At 37.5% G+C, this 21,514-nt stretch overlaps 1 pseudogene; it reads right to left on the bottom strand.

The window, feature by feature from the left end:
- Positions 1–326: 326 nt before the first annotated feature.
- LOC138110146 (uncharacterized) overlaps positions 327–21,514 on the bottom strand; it is a 105,966-nt pseudogene continuing 84,778 nt past the window's right edge.

Here is a 21,514-nt window from a genome sequence, read left to right as displayed (position 1 = left end):
ATTTGTATTTAATTGAGAAGACAGTTGGAATTCGGGGTTGCATAAGTACATCAGTGGCATAGATACTTTTAATTATACACTCATCATGCACCTTTCCACAATAGATTGTGCTCACAAATACCATCCAAAGTATTTCAGAGTGCAAGAAGCATACAGCTGGAGACACTTGCAACTTACCACTAACAAGATGTTGTCATCACTAATTCAAAGACTGGTTTATGCTCTTAACACTGGTTTTAAGATTCACAGAATCACAGAATCAGTTCAGCTGGAAAAGACCTCTGACATCATTGAGTCCAACCTACGACTGAACACCACCATGTCAACTAGACCATGGCCCTAAGTGCCACATCCGGTGTTTTGTTAAACCCCTCCAAAGACCGTGACTCCACCACCTCCCTGAGCAGCCAATATGTAATCACCCTTTTCGTGAAGAATTCTTCCTAATGTCCAACCTAAACCTCCCTTGGTGCAGCTTTAGATTATGTCTTCTTGTCCTGTCACTGCTCACCTGGGAAAAGAGGCCAACCCCCACCTGGCTACAACCTCCTTTCAGGCAGTTGTAGAGAGCAATAAAATCCACCCCCAGCCTCCTTTTCTCCAAGCTAAACACCCATAGTTCCCTCAGCTGCTCCTCATAAGACTTGCACTCCAGACCCTTCACCAACCTCACTGCCATTCTCTCGGGCATCACCCAGAGAAGCTTCTCACTCCAGCACCTCAATGTCCTTCTTGTAGTGAGGGGCCCAGAACTGAACACAGGATTGGAGGTGTGGCTTCACCAGTGCTGAGTACAGGGGGACAGTCACTGCCCTGGTCCTGCTGGCCACACCATTGCTGATACAGGCCAGGATGCCATTGGCCTTCTTGGCCACCTGGGCACAGCTGGCTCATGTTCAACTGCCCTTGCTCAGCACCCCCAGGTCCTTTTCCACTGGGCAGCTTTCTGAGCACTCTTCCTCCTGCCTGTAGAGCTACATGGGGTTGTTGTGGCCAAAGTGTAGCACCCAGCGTGTGGTCTTGTTGAGTGTCATACAATTGGCCTCAGCCCATTCATCCAGCCTGTCCAGGTTCCCCTGCACAGCTTCCTACCCTCCAGCAGATCGACACTCTCATCCAGCTTGGTGTCAGCCTCAAATGTGCTAACTCACATAGGACTCCTGAGGCATTTTGTTTCTCAGAAAAACATAAGCAATGTAAATACTGGTTTTAGCTGCTTGTTAACTCAGTAGTGGAGATGGGAATATGGCCTTATTCTATTCCTGACCTCAGTTTCAAGTCTGGCAATGAGAGACAGTAGACATAAATCATCCTTAAAGGAGATAAAATCTTGTCACTGCTACTGTCCTATTCCCTGGCTGTCCTCTAAGCAACCATGTAGCACAGTCACAGAACAGACATCTGCCTTTCTGTTTTTCAGGCACAACTACTACACCAGTAAATAGACAATAATGCATTCTAGCTCCTAGACTTCTTGGAGCAGTAAAATTAGGTTTAAATTTAATTATTCTTAATAATACTTTCTTACATTCATGTCTTCTGGTAATTACATTTAGTATTACTTCTGCAGTGAATGCCAGGTGTAATTTGGATCCTGTAAACACAAATACATAGTTCAGGCAATGTTTCTGAAACTACTAGAGGAAAACTGATTAGGTAAGTCCTTCTGACAAAAGCTGTCTCAACACTAAGCACATCCAGTTCCAGACTTCTCTATCATGAAAATTCCTCTTCTGTGAGTTCCTCAATAAAGAACTTCATGCTCAAACTCTTTTCATGATTTCAGAATCTTAGTACCTTGGATAGACAGTCTTTTTTTAGTAATCAAATAGATCTGTGAGAAGGTTTGTAATGACCACGAACTCACTCTGTTTTTTTGTTATTCAAAGCATAAACCCCCCAATCAGGGAAATGTGAACTCTAAGAATTCAAAATACCAACACAAATTCAATTTTTCAAACATGAAAAATTCAAGTTCTCTAATAAAACCGAAGTGTTGCAAATCACTTATTTAGCTACATTTCCTGAAAACTTTTAAAAATCCCTGCCAATAAATTAGTTTTCACTTCTTTAAGCTTGAATGGACTTAGTACTATAACATCTCTCTATGCACAACGGAGAACATAAAAATTAAATACAAAATGCATGTGTCTGCTAAAAAACTTTGATTAACTTGAACTGACCATAAGAAAGGGTTTTTCTAAATCCCACAGGGAAAAAGGTCTAACTTTGTGCTATAGTACATATACATTAAAATACAAGCCTCTATATAAATTAGTCAATTCTAGTTTCAATTTAATTGGCAAATGGAAAAAGTATGACAATTTGAAATTTTACATCCTGATGTCCTTCTGCAAAGAAAAAACTATGCCTTAAATATTTAAAGCTCAATATCAAATATTATTTTTGTATACTAACTAAAAGTAAAGACAAGGCTGCTCTGCCCTGAGAAATGTCCAAAGACACTTTCAGGTTACTCTTATTTTCTTTTCAAATAGTGATTCAAAGAATACAGCTAATTAATCTCTTCAACTTCTTTTTAAGTTTGTTTAATGACAATTTTCAAAGGTGTGCAATCTATTTAATTTAAAATACTACATTGAATTTTGAAAAAGGCTTTTTTTCTGTAGTCTACCCAAGCCAGAGTACAAATTTGCACTTGGCTTTTAAGATCTTTCAAATCACTTTTCACCACACTCTGACCAATTTCTGTGCCAGATGGATGTGGATCAAGAATGTATAAACATATGGCAGAAATGGTAACCAATATGCTCCTAGAAGTGTATAATGATTCATTTCAAAGTATGTATCTCAGGGTTATTAATAGTCTCTCTTTTGAAAGTTTCATATTTTTGAAAGGCTGAGATTTAGAATAGCGTAGCTCACGTCGGTTTTCTCAGGTGAAGTACCAACCCAGCAGAGCCTAACTGATATGTGCCCAGAATGATTGCAATGCTTAGCCACAGGCTTTTAGGCAGTAAAAGGCAGTGAAATCATCCTGCATCAGCACATGCTTTGTCATCCTCAAGTAACTGACACGTTTTATTTCATCCACCCTGTTTCACTGTCAACCAGTGATGTCAATAAACAACCAGAAATAAAGGGCTTTGGTTTGCTTTAATTTATATGTGTGCAAATAATGACGTATTTAGTGTGAGTCAATAAATACGCTGGCTAGACTAGGAGTAAATGAAACCAGGAGACAGGGCTCTCATACTGCTCTTGGAATCCTTCAAATACAATATTAGACAGTGAGGTAAAGAGCTTTTATCAGGTCTTTCTCTCAGCACTCATTACACCCTCCTTAGTGATTTTCCCTCTGTAGTTATTAATACACATATTGGTTCTACAACCCCGTACTTCTGGAAAAAAACAACTACCAAAAAAAACCCAAAAACAACAAAACAGCAAACAAACAAACAACAAGGAATAAACAGGATAAGAGAGAAACTGGTTATCGGTATGTTTTGGAAGCCAGCTTCATACCCTCCATCTCCCTGGCTTCTTTGTGATGACTCATCAAGCAGCAAGTGCCAGATTTTTAAAAGGCATTTAGTACCTACAGATAATAATGTCATTAAGGACAAGGTGTCACAAAAACATTCTGCTCAAATGCACTAGTACATGATTCTGCTCAAATGCACTAGTACTTGGTTTCTTAAGTCTTACTCAAGGGCAGACGATCCAAATTAGGTCTTTGAGATGTAGCCATGCACAACACAAACCAACTCAACAGGTCAATAACTACTTTATCTTCATCAGATAGTGGGAAAAGTCCATTCACCCTCCTTCTATAGGTTTTTTCTCCAATGTCCTCCTCTACCTGTCCATCCAAGCATTGGGAATTTATTTATTTATTTATTTTATTTTGCTTAAAGCCTATTTTTTAGATGTAGTACTTACATGTAGTCTTAGGAAAATTAACCATTTTAATTTGAGAGAATGCTCAAAATAAAGTCTATTTTTGTTTTGCAATTTTATTTCTTCATGGTTTGTCCCTTATTGGGCTCCTACTAGTGAATGTCTAATTACCACTGTTTAGTACCAAGCAGATAAAACTGACAAAATTAATATATATATGTATAAATACATATCTATTTATTTATATTTATAAATATATGTATACACTGACAAAAAGATATGTGACAAAAATTCAAAACAGCATAGTTAAGTTGTGTCTCTGGAGTTTCAGCAGTACTTTGGCATCCAAACACCCATGTTTGGCATCCAAACACCCATGTTTTCAACTTTAATGGCTTTACTGCTGCGGCTACTCATCCCCTAAGTGTTGGACAGCTACAAATGCTGACAGGCTCACACTTTACTCTCTGCTGCTGGATTGAGTATCTGCAGATGGATATCTGATTAGCATATCTGAGCCCTCTTTACTCTAAAGAGTTCAATACTAGCAGCTCTGAAGCAGGGTAAGCAATTTATGCATCCAGGGAGATGAATGAGCTTTTGAAGAATAGGTGAAAATTCATGCTGCTGTAATTTCACTAAATCTGAACAAAGCAATCAACACCTCCTAGATATGGCACTGATTAACTCAGTACATCACTATCTGCAACTGGAACTAGAAGGATCCTAGAGATCCTGGTGAAAAACCAAGAGAGATTAAAAATAAAATCTGATACACTCTTATTCATTCCATTTTCCATCCTTACAAAAATCACTTCTCCCTGAAGTGCTAGTGTGCCAAATCCGCATTTACCTACGCATTTCACCACTTGCATGCAAAATAGTGTAATTAGTCTGTTGAACTTCTCTGTCACAGTACTGTCTCAGAAGTAAAATGAGCTGTGAAGAGCTGGAGAGCTAAATCTTTACTCTGCTGAACCACAGTACCCCAGAGATAGGTAGGTTTCCTCACAGCACTGTACATTTGTAAACAGCAAATTCACATACTATGTTTTTTCCACAGTTTTGCCATAATTGCAAACTTGATCCTTTGAAGTTTCTTGGCTCCTACTACTTTTTTTTTAGAAAAGGAAATTTCAGGCTATGATTTTGCAAGCTTTTTTGACACAAATTTCTTCTTTGAAAAAGCAATTCGCTCAGGGATAGCATTTAGAGGAAAGGAACATAACTAAGCCAAATATGGTTCTGGTGTGTCACATTAAATGGTACCCTTCTGTCTCTGGGTGTTAGTAATGTTTATGGGGAAACAATCTTGAGCTGTTGTAACCATCTAGCTATAAAAATGACGTTGAAACACAAGTATGTTCTGGTTTGTTCCTTATTACCTACCAAGCGACTGTGAACACGATTAACATTTTAAAGTTTTTACTGCAATCTACAAAGTATGTAAGTAAGAGTAAATATCAGAAGTTTCTTTCCATTGTTATGATAGCAACAGCAATTTTCTGAGTGTACTGAATTACATTTCACCCAAAGTTAATGATATGTTACTTGGAATTTTTCTAATTTGACAAGTTTACAGTGTGCAATATCCTGTATGTGCTACAGATGCTCCTTTTGAATTCCTAAGTTAAATATTAAGAGTTTAGATATTTATAACTAATAGTTCATATGACTTGAGAAAGCAGAATCGTTTATTCACGCAATTACTACTACATTAAGCAGGATTTGCATGCATAGGGAAGTGTTACTTAACCCAATGGAAAAGATGCATTTGTTGAAAACTCCGTGTAAAGAAATCTAAATATTTTCAAATAGAATTTGGCAAAAGATGATCATTATTTGATAATTCAACCTGTGAAAAAGATATCTGAGCTCACATTAATTTTCCGTGTCATGAAATTTACCACTACCTATCAAGATTTAGTTTGACAATGTGTAATGTTGTATGTGCTCTAGGCAAAAAGGTATTTCACAGCTTAATACTACCAGTCTTCTCTTTTTTACAACCATGATAGAAATGAATAAAAAGTATTAAAACAACAAATCTGGCTAAACAGGGTAGTACAGCATAATATGGCTAAAGTGTCATCTTGTACATGTTTTCCTAAGATGGCTGTGCTAATGCTGATTCTAACTCATGCTGGGAAATAGAAAACTGGGCCAGTGAGAAAGCAGTAGACATAAATGTAACTGGGTTTTTTAGATAAATGATTTTTTTTTTCCTTATTGACCATAAGTTCAGGGTGGTCTTAAAACTGGAAAAGTTTCTCAGAGAGAATATTAGACTGTGATCCTTTCCAATCTTTCATTTATGTAACCAGTCCTTCAAAGTCAGAAGCCTAGACCTTAAGCCCCATATAACTATCTCTGCATCACAGAAAAAAAAGTTATAGGAAAATCTTTTTCAACTTCTGTAAAAGAAGACACTGAATTTCAATGTACGTGTACAATTTTCTGTATATACTAAATATCTAGAACCATATAATTTACACATTGTGTCCAATTGTGTTAGTGCCATATAAAGCCAAAACACATTATTTTCTGAAGCTATATTAAAACAGTGTTAAACTAAATTTAATACTTATAAACCATGAATGACTAAACTGGAATACTTTCCAAAACTGTCTCAATTATCATAGGGAAAACTGGACCCTCTCATGACTCAGGCCATAAAACCAACAGTTGCTGACTTGACACATCTATAGGCATAACCTTGATAGTACAGTACACAGGATTAAAACCATAAATACATTTTCTTGTCCATCAGCCTGCCAACTCATGCAACCGCAATGTAGACAGACCCCAATAATTTATCCAGAATTTGCAACACTTCTGTCTATGCTGCAGATCCAAAACCAAGGGATGAAGCAAAACTTTATTTTTCAGCAGGCCTGAAAAATAGGCTGTGATTTTTATTGGGAGAATATCTGGTAATAGCCATCTTTTCATTACACAAGAATTGTGGTATTTTTTTCCATTTTTTTTTTCCTATTTTCTTAACTATCTGCCTGCAGAAATAAATGCAAATACCACAGTATTAGTTCCAAATAAACAACAGAGAAAACATTATTGTATATGGATATATTCTGCTTCATTTTAAGGGCACTTAAATTTCCATCGACCTTCACATTATAGCGATCATTTTCCTACCTATAATTTCATAACTACTATACTATTATTTAAAAAGTACACAATTACATATATTATTGAATGATGAACTGCCCTGTTGGGGTTTTAGGAGCTCTCCTGGTTTTTTTGTTTCTTTTTCTGTTAAAGGAATTTTCCCCCCATACATGTTGTTAGGGGAGCAAATGGCTGGATACTTAAGAAAAACAAAAGACCTGGCTGCTCTTTTTGTTTCACCTGAGTGTGTGGTCACTCCGTCTGCTTCGAGCCCTCGCTGCGTTGTAGCCCTGCTCACCCTGCCTGCGCAGACCTCTGGGGGGGTTCCCCGCTTGGATATATCGCGTCTGCCACCTGGGATTTGTGCTCATCACTGCCGTTCCAGCCTGCCTTTCCAGCCTGCTGTTCCCGAGGGTCCAGCTGGACACTGGGATCGGCTGCCCAGGGGTTTGTGAAGCCTTTGTCCCATCCCTTCCCGGGATCCCAGGGCACCGGTGCCGCGTGCTCCCCGAGCTCGCTCCGGAGCGCCCCCTGCAGCCGCGGGGGAACCATCGCACCTGCCCTGCTCACCGGGAGCCGCCAGCGCCCCTGCCGGCTGCGAGCGGAACTGCACCCGAGGGGGAAGGGCCTGACAGCCGAGAAGGCCGGGACTGGGTTTGTGTTTGCTGTTACTGCCATGGTTATTGGTGTTTGTTTGACTGGTTATATATATAATCGTAAAGAACTGTTATTCCTATTTCCCACATCTTTGCCTAAAAGCCCCTTGATTTCAAAATTATAATAACTCGGAGGGAAGGGGGGTTGCATCTGCCATTCCAAGGGAGGCTTCTGCCTTCCTTAGCAGACACCTGTCTTTCAAACCAAGACACTTCCTGTAACCTATATGAGCTCTTTGCTCTTTTTGCTTGTGCCAGCAGTATTACCAGTGGTCTTCAGCATGCAGCACCATATGTTCCTCCTCTATTGTGCATGGTTATTTTTCAAGTAGGTTCTCAAAGCAGATGTTCAAATATTCTGTAACGTTCCCACAGAGACTTCAGGTTGAATTGCTGCCCTCCATTTGATCCCACTGAGGGAAAACCCTGTTTCACAGATAACAGTTGACAGATAATGACATTTGGATGACCTCCTCTTTCCTCAGTCAATACTTAATTTTTTAAAAAAATGTTTCACTCTTTTTGAAACTAGAGAAAACAACAACAAATGAACAGTTAGATTGGCTGTTGTCAGAGAGAGTTTCTGGAAAAATGATAAATCTGTACTGTGGGGAAGAATTGAACATCATTTCTGTAATGAAATGTCTTGGGTTGGGAAAACAACAATTTGTCACTATGAACAGTGGACTAATACCAGGCAGTAGTCAAAAAAGCAACATAAATTCTAGGAATTAATATGAAAGAAAAATGGGAAAAAAAACAACCTTGCCCCACAGTAAAAAATTTCCTTCTTGTACCCCTTGCATATCCTTCTCTCCTATTCCCAAAAAGGACACAAAAGAACTGCAAAAAGCCAAGCAACGAAAAGTAACGCTTTCCATACATATGGACACATATGAACAACTAAGTAGCCCAGGATTGTTCAATTTGAGTAAAGAGGAGTTAGAAGCCTACAAAAATATAAATTGCATAGACATGGTAGGGAGCTGACCAGATTATTCACTGCCTCTGTCTACATGAGCACTGGGCATGATCAAGTTAAACTAAGAGATACAGGCTTGGAACAAACAAAAGGCTGTGATTCATTGCACAGTGCTACACTGAATTATGTAACCCCTAGTCAGAGACATCGTGGATGCAGAGAATTTTGTGGATTCAGAGGAAGAGCGTGCAAGGTGAACTATTAAATGTTACTAAATAGGAACCATGTCAACACTAAATACCTAAATAGCTAAATGATACACAGCTCAGGAAATCCTGTTAGCCAAGATACAGTCAGAGAACGAGGATACCTTGAGGAAGTTTTATATCCCTTTTTATCCCTGCTTTTCATTCTTCTTAAGGCATCAGTATATGGGTGCCTTAGAGTCAGGATATCATATTATGTAGACTCATAGTCTGAATCACTGAGCTATTTTCATGTTCTGAATTTTCCAAAAGACAAGGCTGAGGTTTGACAAAATGTATATTGGAAAAAATTCTCCCTTCAGGGTGGAATTAAAATCTTAACTGGATAGATAGACAGAAAAACATCAAACAAAGTAGCATACATTCTATGGTCTAGGGCAGTCAAGCTTAATCTGTGCTAGTCTGTCATTTGTAGGGTGAGAAGCAACTTGAAAAACAGCTATTCCCTATATTTAAACATCCATTTTGCCACAGAAAGTGTCTCTAGAGCTCAGAAGATTCCTGTGAAAGCTTTAACTAGACATTTAACTAGACAGCTTTAGCTAGACATTCAAGTCTTCATTTTGTTGACCAGAATAGAGAAAACAGAACAATTACAGGCAGAGATAAAGCACGGCTCCTGCCAGTGGTGTGATGGTGAGATCATTCACACAGCAATGAGGAGACTACCCGGACACTCAGACACTGACTTCACCTGCACTCTGCTGGAGTGTGAATAATGCAACAGCCTGCCAGACAAGCTCGTGTGATACTGCATGTGAACCGTGATGCTGCACTAAGACAGGAATATTAGCAGAAGCTCAGCACTGCCCCACTGCTGGATTTAAGCTGATTTGTTTTCAAGCAGTCAGGAGGAAGGGGAAAACCCATAAGGAGCAGTTTTGGCATTCCAGATGTATTTCCAGACAAGAGGAAATTTACAGACCTACTTATCTCCTAGTGTGAAAAATTTTGACAGATCTTGGGTTATTTCAGTACAGATCTGGGCTCTCTTTTGAAGTCTTGGGGGTTGGTTCCTGTTTTAAAAGCTATGCCATATTGGTAGGTGTTAGTGTGCTACACCTACATCTATTTTTATGGACTGCAATACTGACAAAATTGATCTCACCTCTGTGTCTGACATATCAAAATATATACAACTCAACAGCAGAGAAAAGGAAGAAATCCACAAACACATACGTATGGCTACTCTCTATGAACATTTTGCCTTTCTTGGCTGCACACATACAGTGCTCCTTGAATACATACAAACAGATCTGCTACTATTGGCAGCTGTGAAAGGCATTCCTTTAAAAAGACAAATTGATGTACTAACAGGGTTTTTTTTTTTTTTAAACGTATGTAAACAAATTACATAATTGTCAGAAATATTTGGTTATAGACTTGTAAAAAATAACTGTATCTGCTAACTTAACAAATAGGTTCACGCACTTGCTAGCACTATGGGATTGCATTATATATTAGAGCTTATTTTGGAAGATCTTTGTTCTAAGTTCTTTTGAGGTCTGTGTTACTGTCAAGAGCCAAGAGCTTTGACAGCTGTTGCCAGCTCTATGTGGTTTGTTTAAAACAATAAGTGAGTTGCCTAGCAACATCACATCACACATTTGGTACCCTACAGTATCTCACATTCCTAACTACTCTGCACATCCTCACAACTTAAAGGGACACCATCAAGTTAATAACCTTACATGAAAAGTGGACTTACCTCTCTTTCACCCATAATTAGATATATGAGGTAAGAGAAAGAAAACTGACATTAATAAAATATTATTTGCACTTTCTTTGCAGCAGTGTTTGATATTTTATCTCAAATCAGCAATATCTGTTATCACTTGTGGCCACACTGTTTGGCTTAAAAATAGATCAGTAAAAAGCAAAGTTTTCATAAAGAATTTAACCTTACTAACACAGATCTTACAAAATTAATGTTTTTTCTCTGTATAAATACAATTCCTATCACACACATTATATGCACCACCAAACTTTTTATAAAATATGGATTTACTGTCAAAAATTAATTGGTTATTTTTTTTCTGTTAGGTGGTATTCATAATAAAGGTTGTCAGAAAGACCTGTGGGGCCTTCAGACCTCATGCAAAGTCATAGATAGTTTAGGGTCCTTTGCTTATATGAACCGCAGGCATAGTTTGGGAGAAGTTCTCCAACTGATCTAATATACCTTTTGTATAAACATTTCTGCAACAGTCATAGAGAAAGGTATTAAGAAAAACAAACAAAAGAACCCCAAGGAGTGAGAAAGTCATTAGGAGAGGTATGTATCAAAGCTAATTGCTTGCTATCTGAAGAACAGAATGATGTCAGAAAAGAAACAAAAGAAAGGGTTAAAACCAATGCAAAATTCAAGACTGTTTCTGAAAGAAGGTAAACAAATGACAACAAAAAGAAGCAGAAGTAGCAACAACAAATGGGTTGGTGCCACACACAGGAAAATTCAAAGATAAATCATAAGATTAGACAGCTGCAGAGTAAGAAAATACTAGCAGTTTTTCCCAATCAATGCATTTTGTAGACCACAACTGTACCCCTATTACTGATGCTTTATTCAACCACCTCAAACTTTATCAATTATAAAATCCATCACCTCTTGTGACTTTTGGTTTCCTACCTCTCCTCTTGTCAGTTTCTCTTAAATATTTTTTTTCTCTTTGACTGAGCAAATTATGTGAGCATCTGAATAAAAGATGGCAGATAAATAAGTTTAAAAAGGCACATACCTAATTTGACCTTGGGCAGCCAACTCTTCCCAAAAAAACTCCTTGTGATTCTGTAAACTCCCCACCAGTGGCTGCTTAGCCATAGTAGTATCTGAACTTTTTAGATCATCTTGTTTTTCACTTCAAAGCTTTCTAGAGCCTATTATACTTCTAAGAGCATCCCAAGCTGACATAACCTTGGTTGGAATGAATAGCTCCAAGACTACCTTCTATACAAATCCAATCAATTTGTATTTATTTCAATCAAAACACCATTGCTCATTTATCAAGCTGAACCTGTCAAGAAAGATTCTCTCAAAAGAAATTCTGCATCCTAGTAAGCATATTTCTATGCAGTAACTCACTCGAAAAGCTCAGTTCCCCATTTGATATGGGGATTGATTCATTTCTGTAAAGTATATGACAGAAAATGGCAGTTCAGATTTTTTTTCAATCAGAACACCTGCAGAATTAGCACTTTTCCCCCCCTCCCCCCAAAAATAAGTAAAAAATCATGTTCCATTTTCTGATAGAAAGTTTGTGGCAGCCACCTTGACTAAAGGGAGAAGTTTTTCTCCACCCCGTAAAAAAAGGATTTAAAATTGATTTTTTTTTTTCTTAGTGTTTCCTTTTGGTTAGCTCTAAATGTGGGAAAGAAAACTTTCAGTTGCTTGGTGCTTTGGCTGCTTTGAATATCACAGATTTCACTTAGTCTTTAACAGCCCACGCAGGAACGATTGTTCCACACAATGTTCCTAATACCCATACATGATACCAAGGCTTTAACTACTGCTCTTAACTTCTCAGTATTAGAAAAGTGCCTTATCATGTTTGATCAAGCTGAATGATTGTCACTATAGAGGCATATTCTAATTATGGTACATATAATAATCTTTTGGCTAGATGGCTGGTTGGGTTGTTTTTACACAAGAGCTACTGCACCTATTATTCTTTGTTCACTTATAAACCAAACTTATGACTGTGAGAAGTAAAATTTAAGGATAGGGAGTAGGCTTACACTGGTTCTATCATCACTGAAAAGCTTGGGAAAATTGCATTTACTACAATAACTAAACTTTTCCTCTGGAACAGACTGGTGTGGATACATTAAGCAACTGGCAAGAAGTAAACTGTAGAGCTTAATACTCCATGCCCCCAGTGCTGGCACCTAATCAAGCTGTAAGTTTCAATAATGTATGCTTGGTAAGTGTACATTTCTTTCCTCATTTGCCTTTGAAATACTGGACATTTCAGACAATGGCCAAAACTATTTATTAGGTTGGAAAGAGCAAAACAATAAAGCAGGAACATAAGTGGAGTAGGACGCAGTAACTAAGAAGCAAAGCACATTGACTTTGGTTACGACTGCAGTGAAATAGGTATAGTAGTACTAATGAATTCCTCAAACAGACAGAGAAGGTAAAATGTTTTGGTTTACATATGTACAAGTAAGTTAACATACACTGACAAATTCCCCCTTTCTCTTCATATATTTTCACATGTTTTGAAAACAGAAAACTGGTGGCATATTTGGATTAATATATTTACCTTCAAATGCCACTCAATACAACATCAACAGCATCATAGGAAAGGAATTTTCAATGATTTTAAAATTCCCAAAGTTGGTGGCACAGCTAACTTCAGTAGGCACATACACCAACACCTGGTATTTATGAAGGAAAAAAAATATTTTAAAAAATCACACAGTCACTGCAGCAGAATCTAAAGTCCTATATTAGCTATTAGTCATTTTTTACAGCCTATAGGAATATTTTGAATACTGGGCAAGGAGGCAGATACAGTAATTGTATTAAGCACAAAACTTCCTTTGGCTGGTTTCAGGAACCAAAATAAAACAGGGAAAAACTCAAACCCCACTTTTTCCAAGCATCTTTCTTATGAGTCACAGTAGGGTGACAATACTGTCACCGTTTTCCACTGAAACCCAAAAACTGTCGCATCTTTTCCGAACTCCAAAATAAAGACTGTGACTCTAATCTATCATGTACCTCTTTTTTGTGGAAGTAGAAGTATTTCTGTAAATTCCTAATTATTATGGACACTTCCCTGTCTGACCACTCAGGATCCACTCCAGCAATCACTCTTGCACCCACCTGAGCTGGGACTGAGGCCCCTTCGCTGCTACACACCCCACATTAACAGTCAGACCACATATCCTTACAGCTTTGGCCCCAGATTTCCCACAGTAGAGTCCCACACATCCCAATTCCTCAAATAATTTTATCTTGGTTCAATGACTAAATGATAAAATAACAGCTGGAGCTGGTGCCTCAGAGGAGGGACTCTGAGCAAAGGAACTCCTGGGCTTTTATACCCTCACAGCCTGAGTGTGCCACATTCTGGGGGTCCCCAGCTCCTGCTGCGTCTCTGGTGTCCAATCACCTGGCTGGGCCACAGGTCCTCGTGCCCTTTGTTCAAAGGGTCAGTGCCAGGTCATAACCTCTTGCCTTGGGCTCTCCTCACCCAGGGCTCAATCTGCAGCTGCCCCCTGAGCTACCTGCACTACATGGATTGCTCAACATAACTTTCTTAGTATCTGTCTCTCAACAGTTCAAACAATTGGCAGCAGCTGATTAGACCATATATCTATGCATTTTTACCAAATAAAGAAGTAATTAAACTTTCACCTTTTTTTCTCTCCCTCCCCAATCAGACTACATAAGTAATTAAGGCAAAATGAATACACAAGGTTTAAGTTCCTTTTTAGCAAGAATTTTTCATGATTTGTATTTTGGATCAAACACAATAAGGACTTGAATAAGCAAATCTTTGACCAGAAAGCAGACCACTATCTACCTTCCCCTTTACAAAATAAAAACCACACCTAGACAGTATATTTTAACAAAACAATGCATTCTAGCAAAGCTGAATTTACCTGAAAACATGCATCTGAAGCTCTGGTAGATAGATATATCTCAAATACTAAAAACCTATTTTTTTTCTTCTTCATAAAGGTAGCAAATCTGCTAATAATCTATTTTATGATAGCCGTCACTTCTTTCAGTCTTTCAGTCAAGAACAAGTTAAGATTATTTTCATCTGTTTTTTCTGTAGTGCACCTAAGGGTAAAATATCTACTGTAAGCCTGATTTTCTCTCACTGATTGATACTGAATTCATAACCGTCCAACTGCTTCAGTGCATATCTCAAGATTATCTATTATTGACTCTCTATAAACATACAATGGCTAAATGAAACATAGCTACCCTTTGAGACTGATTTAATTTCAAGAAAAATAATTACTTCTCAAAGTCAAATTAACATAGATTGTTTTCAGAGGTCCCATTCAACCTCAATGATTGTATGATTGCATAATTTTTGTTCCCCAAATTATTTTTCTCCAATAGACACCTTCACAACTGTGCAGATCTGGTATTTACTGTAGAACAGCAGACACATTTTTTCTTCTTCACTGAAATGGTGCTTAAACAGTTGAACAGGATGCCAGGGAAGGGGTTGAGCCACCATCTCTGGAGGTATTTAAAAGATGTGTGGATGTGGCACTTTGGGACACGGCTCAGTGATGGACTTGGCAGTGCTGAGTTAGTGTTTGGACTCGAGGATCTTAGGGGTCTTTTCCAGCCTAAATGATTCTATGATTCTTTGATGCAGTGCCTAAGAACAGATGCTAAAACACTATTATCATTATCATTACTGTTATTTACTCGACTGTTGAAAGGCTGAGTTCACTGCTTTAACTGGCTTTGGCAGAATAAATGGATTTCAAAACAAATGCTTTAAAATTATGCTTACAGTAAATGAATTTTGTATGCCGTAGTGGTTTAATATGTTTCTCTTAGTCAGACTGTACCATCTTGCCATAGAGAGCTGAAATGTTTAGCCTTATGGGCTGAAAATTCCAAACACCCAAACAAAGCTTTTCAAATTTAAGAATGTATTCTGCATATATTATGTTTGACTATATATATATATATGCATATTTACACACACAAATTCCTCCCGCATGAACAGAAATTGATGAAATACATTTCAACTCTCTATTTTAGAAGCGTATAGGGAAATTTTAAAAAATTCTTTAAATTCCTAATCTCTCATTTCTTAATTTTTCTAAATAAAACTGAAAGACAGGCTCTTTTCTGACCGGTAGTTTTATGATTTTTGAGCTGCAGTCAACATACGCTACCTTTGGCTATGTCTTTTTATGATCAATAAATACTCAGAAATGCTCATTGATTTTCAAAAAGGCCAAGAATGTGTTCAAACTTTGTAAATACAGTTATTTCGGAATCTGTGATTCCAAAGATAAGGCTTTTATTATTTCTGGGTTAAATTTGAGTTCTTTGTACATGCAGGCCAGAAAACAACTGCTGTGCATTAATTTTATCAATGTCAATGTATAGGTAACAATATAAAGGTAACAATGTTTGTCTGAATCAATATTTGAGAATAGCCCCAAAAATTTTAGGTGTATGGCAATTAAAATAGCCCAAGCACCTGAAGAAATAAGTTTTCTATATATTTTTTTAATTATTCATGTGAAGCAGTTAGAATAAAAATCTCCATACCCCTCTAGAAGATAAAAGCTATGAAATGCCATTCACCTTTTCAGAGATATTCTAGAGATAATCTTCATGTAAAAACATCTCTTGGACAAGAAGTCTGATCATCTGTCACAATAAATGCATTCAGATATTTTATAATGAGAGAGGATAAGTTAGAAAGGCTTTATTTTATAGGAAATCATGAGTGTAACTTATGTCACTAAGAGTAACAAGTTGAATGATACAATAAAAACTAGCAGAGAATTAAGACTTAATTCCTAAAGCAAGCACCACCACCTTTTATAACATACTATATCCCTATATTGCTTTTTGAAGGATATCATACCAAAGTTTCACCCACGATTCTGCTGCCAAGTTTTAATTAGCTACTGTTCCAAGCAAAGCTGGCAAAGAGAATTCTAAACTTAATTTCTCACTTTAAATAAGTGAGTAAATTCAACATATGGGCCAACTCATTAGCAAAGCTTCTGTCCCATAACTGTTGTATACTGCATGTGCCATTAAATTTAGCATGAAATAAAGTTATCATGGTGTCCCAGGTTTAGACCTTTAAATTTCCTTCTTTAACACTAGATATTAAAAAAATGCCAGTAAACATTCAGAAACAAAATCAGTTTTAATGAACTGCATCAAGACCTTTTTTCAAAAAGAAAAAGTCAGCTAGCAATTAGTTTTTAATTGCATGTCTCCATGTCATCGTAATTAGTAGCAGATTATAATTTTTGGTTTGGCCTATTAGTTTCTCAGCATGATTAGTTTTGGTTTATACTATTTTAAGATAATTCGGTGTTACATTTTTCTGCTTGGTTATAATTTAGTTTTTTAATTACAGTACATTACTCCAGCCAGTAGCAATCCCAAGAGAACTAATCATCAAACTAGAGTTGTATACACATTGAAGGTATGCTGTGATTTTTTCCGATACTTTGCTGAATATCTAAATCATATTACATATTATGAGCTAACTGAGGAGTTCCATTTAATAACATAATCACAAGAATTATTAAGTTTTACTAAAGATGAATGAAATAATTATCATTAAACATCTACTTGTTTATGGTTTCTTCACGTGCTACATACAGTAGAATGCTGTGGCTGCCTTTAAAAATGGCAGCTATATGAGCTATATAAAGTAGTTCAATAATAATAATAAACCCAAACCCACTCTCAAACTGCAAATATTCATTCAGGGAACAGAAGTACAACAGAAAGGGATGTTTGGAATATGATCTATAGTATACAGTATAGAGTAGGCACAACAATTCTGTTCAGCCTCAGACGGGCAGATGCTGCTTGTGCATGCATCCTACTGTGCCAGTGTGGGAAAGGAAAAGTGTAGCCTTGGAAGGGATGAAGTTTACCTCTGGCTCTACCCCTTGCAGAAATCATTCACTGCAGCTTGTAGGATAGCTCTCACACAAATGCTGAGGGCTCATATCAAAAGTAGGTGACATGAGTAGGGGAACCAGTCTCCCCTTGACAATATCATTTGAGCAGCAAAAGACAATGCAGGTAGTAAGAGGCTACAGGGCCTTCCTGTGCCGCAAACGCTACAGGGAGAGTGCTGAAAGATGCACTCGCAAGGGAAGTGTAAGGAACCATGGCTCCCACAGGCCTGAGAAGGAGCTACTGGAGTCAGCAGAAGCAAATCTGTATTTCAATGATGCTGGCATAGCTGAGTACTTTGTTATTTCCATCCTCCTTTGTCTTCCTTCTAAAACCTGGGTCAAAAAGGGAATAGGAAATTCCTGGAATACAATCTAAATGCCATCAAAGCAGAAGAATACATTTCTGATGCAGTATATCTAGTATTTAACCTGAGAAAATGAAGAACGTAATGTTTACTTTCCTCTGCATTCTTTCTCTCTGCAGCAGCAAAATAATGTCACAAAGGAGAACACACTTGATTTAACTGTTTACCATAGACTGTTAGTTAGGTGGGATATAGCCCACTATAAACAATATTGTAAGATTAGATATTAGATCTCACTCACTAAAAAAAGCTTTAAAACTCTCTTTACACTGAACCTGGAGCAGGGTCAGCATTCTGATGCACAGGAAGAAAAGCAACTATATCTACTCAAATTATGACTTAAATATACATGTCGATGGAAAAGGGAAAGTATATGAAATCTCACCTGCTGGTGGAGAGGAGGGAAATATCTGCTAGATGTTCTTTATAGTTCATAATTACATGCTACTTAAACTCCATTGCTATGCAACAAATAGACCTCACAACTGAAACTCTGATCTCTTACAACCAATAACAACAATTTAGCTCTGCGAGCTTTTCTTAAGAAACTTATAAAGACTTCTGAGTTACACAATTCTCTTCTTATAAACAAGGCTGACTTTATTTTAGCTAAGAGACTTAAAAGATAAGCAGGTTTCACCACTGCTTGTTTCAAACCATCAGAAACCACTGTTATGTGCTTTTAAGCTCACTACTTGCTTTGTTGAATTTAGCAAGTGTTACTACATGATTACAAATTGATGTATGAACAGGTGACAGGCTGAGATCCTTTGTACTGGGAAAAGCGGAAACGAGAAAACAAGGTTGCCTCCTCCCCAAGCAGTGCACAATCTAAGCCTAAGATGAGGCTAAAGATAGACTGGAAACTATGAAAGGCATTTCTAGTAGTGCCAAGAAAAAATAGAGTCCTCAAATTATATGTGCCCTATTAAATTCATCTAAGGCATTTCTGCATTTCCCTGACTACGTGAACTGATTTCTAGCAATCTTTGTCATGCCATCTTATGAAGTTTGAGATGTCCAGCAAGACAAAGCATGACATGCATGGGACCCCAAAGCTGCCTCCTGGTTCTGCCTTGCTGCAAGTCTTGGCCTGGAATGCAGCTGCTGTAGCAAATGTCTTCTTTCCCACAGTGCACTCACATTTCCTTACAGCACTGGTTTCCATGGGTGCCTGTGATGAGTTGAATGTAACCCATTCCCCACTTTTTCACTGCTTTTAAGGTGGAGGATGGGTTAGGAGCAAGTATCTTGCTTTAGAGCAGAAAGAGCAAAGTGCCACTCGTCGCTAAGCTGCTCCAAGGGAAGGGCCTGGTTAAGGATAATAACCACTGAGAAACTTCTCTTTGAGCTACGACTTCTGTTTTTCCCATGCATGGACAATTGAACTTCTCAAGTATTTGGGGATTTCTGGAGCTGAAAAGCACTAAAAGTGTCAAGTCTTATAGTCCTCACTCAGTCACAACTGCTATTAGTGATAGCTTTGAGAAGAGATTTTCCTAAATAAAAAGAACTGGTTTTTTTCATAACAAATGCATGTCACTTTTACTTATTTTCAGACCAACAGGAAATTGCAAAAAATCCCTAGTAATTTAAAAAAGAAATTTGTTCTAAGAAATTTGCAGTTTTGCAAGGTAAAACAAATACTTGCTTTTATAAACTGAATAAAATTGTAAATTTTGAAAGCCTTATTCAATCAAATTTAAGTGCCACAAGATTTGTAGAGACTGGCACAGTTTTCTGTAGAAGTCTTAGCAGAATTAATTAGTTTGCAATGTAATACTGCCATAGATTTAAAAGCAAATAACAACATATTTCACAATCAGCGAAATCTTTGTAGATGTCAGCACAGGAAAAAATAAAAGGGTAGTAAAAATAATAGGTAATGATTACATAACTGAATATGTTCTTAAAATACTTGCTTCTACACAGAATTGGATCATATTTTTACACTGATGAAAATACCCGTAGCTTTTGCATTTCCTTGATATTATATGCAGGATCATCACTGTTTGGATCACAAAACAGTGATTAAATCAAAGCCCATTGTTTGACTACCTTCTCCACAAAAGGAAACATACCCACTCTCCATAAGAATACATCTCTGTCCAGGATTAATAATCATAATATTTGTAATAACAGAAAGAATATTTTAGTTACTGATACACTGGACCCAAAATAAGTAGGAATTTATAACCGTCCCACTAAAACCTTGAACCAACAGTGAGCAGGACATGACCCAACTAAGAGCTGAACCAAAACCACAGTAGAATATCCAGGGCCCTATTTCTCTTTCCTATGAAATCACAAACAAAGTTTAATGGTGAAACAAATTGGCTAATGAGGAAATAGAGAATGAGATTCTGATCCACAGTAACTGAATAGGAGAAGTTCTGGCAGCAGCCTCCCTTCAAAGGGCTTCAGCTCAACATCTTCCTCTGGTTTCACCTGAAAAAGCAATTATACACTGAAGGCTATAGAAGAACTGACTTGCTTTTAGGGTGTCGGAAATGTTTTGACACGGGTTCTAAACAAAACGTATAACATATACAAAGCCATGCAAAAAACCTGCTTGGTTTAATGTTTCATTACAAACTGGGAACACAGCCCACATTAACTGAAAGGTTCACATAGTTTTTGTATGAACTTGGGCCAAGATATGTTACGGTTTCACATCAAAACCTGTCAGAAATGTGTGGGTTTTGCATGGCTGCAGTGTGAAATTGGGTGAAACCAGTATTTTACTTGGAGTTCTGGGATCCAGCTGAATTGAAACACAAGCCAAAATTCAACGAACATAAAGGCAAGTAGATTAAAGTCTTAAAAAAATATATATAAACCCACCATGCTTTGCACAGCTATGAATGGCACCTCTTTTTCAGATCATCCAACACTGATCAAATGCCAAGGAGAGATTTCAGAAGTCTTGTGGTCTTTGAAAAACCAGAGCTTCATTAAGCTCTGAAACAGTTCACTTGAAACTGGTGTAAGTACATCTTGTGGACAACACTACTCAAGCTGCAGTGTTACTTTCACAGACTTTTCTTAAATTGCTCGGAAAAGAAATTAAGCTGAATTACACCACTATATTTTACATGTAATTGAGATTATTTGTTAACATGCCCACACACAACGCATCTGCCCCCAATCATGACAGAAGTTTCTACAGTCAGTAAAGTTAATGTAGTTTCTTCTTCCACAAAATACATGAATACAAAGGAACAGAAAGACCAGAATATGATTTAGAGGAAGTGACAGACTTTGACTACTGCCGAGAACCTTATGTAGGCACTTATACCTATTAAGGAAAGATAGTAAAATGGCAGTACAAATGCAATAAATCAAATGGGCAGGACGTATCTCTTTTTATGAATTTACCTGCAGAGAACAGTACTGCAAGATTCAAGCTAGGAAAAAACTCAGTTTCATGCTGACACAGTCACATGTTTCAAATCCTGATATGCTGCAACAAAGTATTCTAATACCATTCCATGAATGCAGGAAGAGGAATACTAGTTTGAAAAATGTGACTTATTTGATCCAACTGATTAAAAAAAACCAATTCAAAACAGCATTAATATTGAGACTGCAGAAAAAAAGATAGCTCTCAGACTGAGTTTATATGCATAATCTGAGTACGTGCCAGAGGGTGGTACATAGCTTCTCAGT

This window comes from Aphelocoma coerulescens, chromosome 4, assembly GCF_041296385.1.
Source record: "Aphelocoma coerulescens isolate FSJ_1873_10779 chromosome 4, UR_Acoe_1.0, whole genome shotgun sequence".
Lineage (NCBI taxonomy): Eukaryota > Metazoa > Chordata > Aves > Passeriformes > Corvidae > Aphelocoma > Aphelocoma coerulescens.
This window is presented reverse-complemented; position numbering and strand designations above follow the sequence as displayed.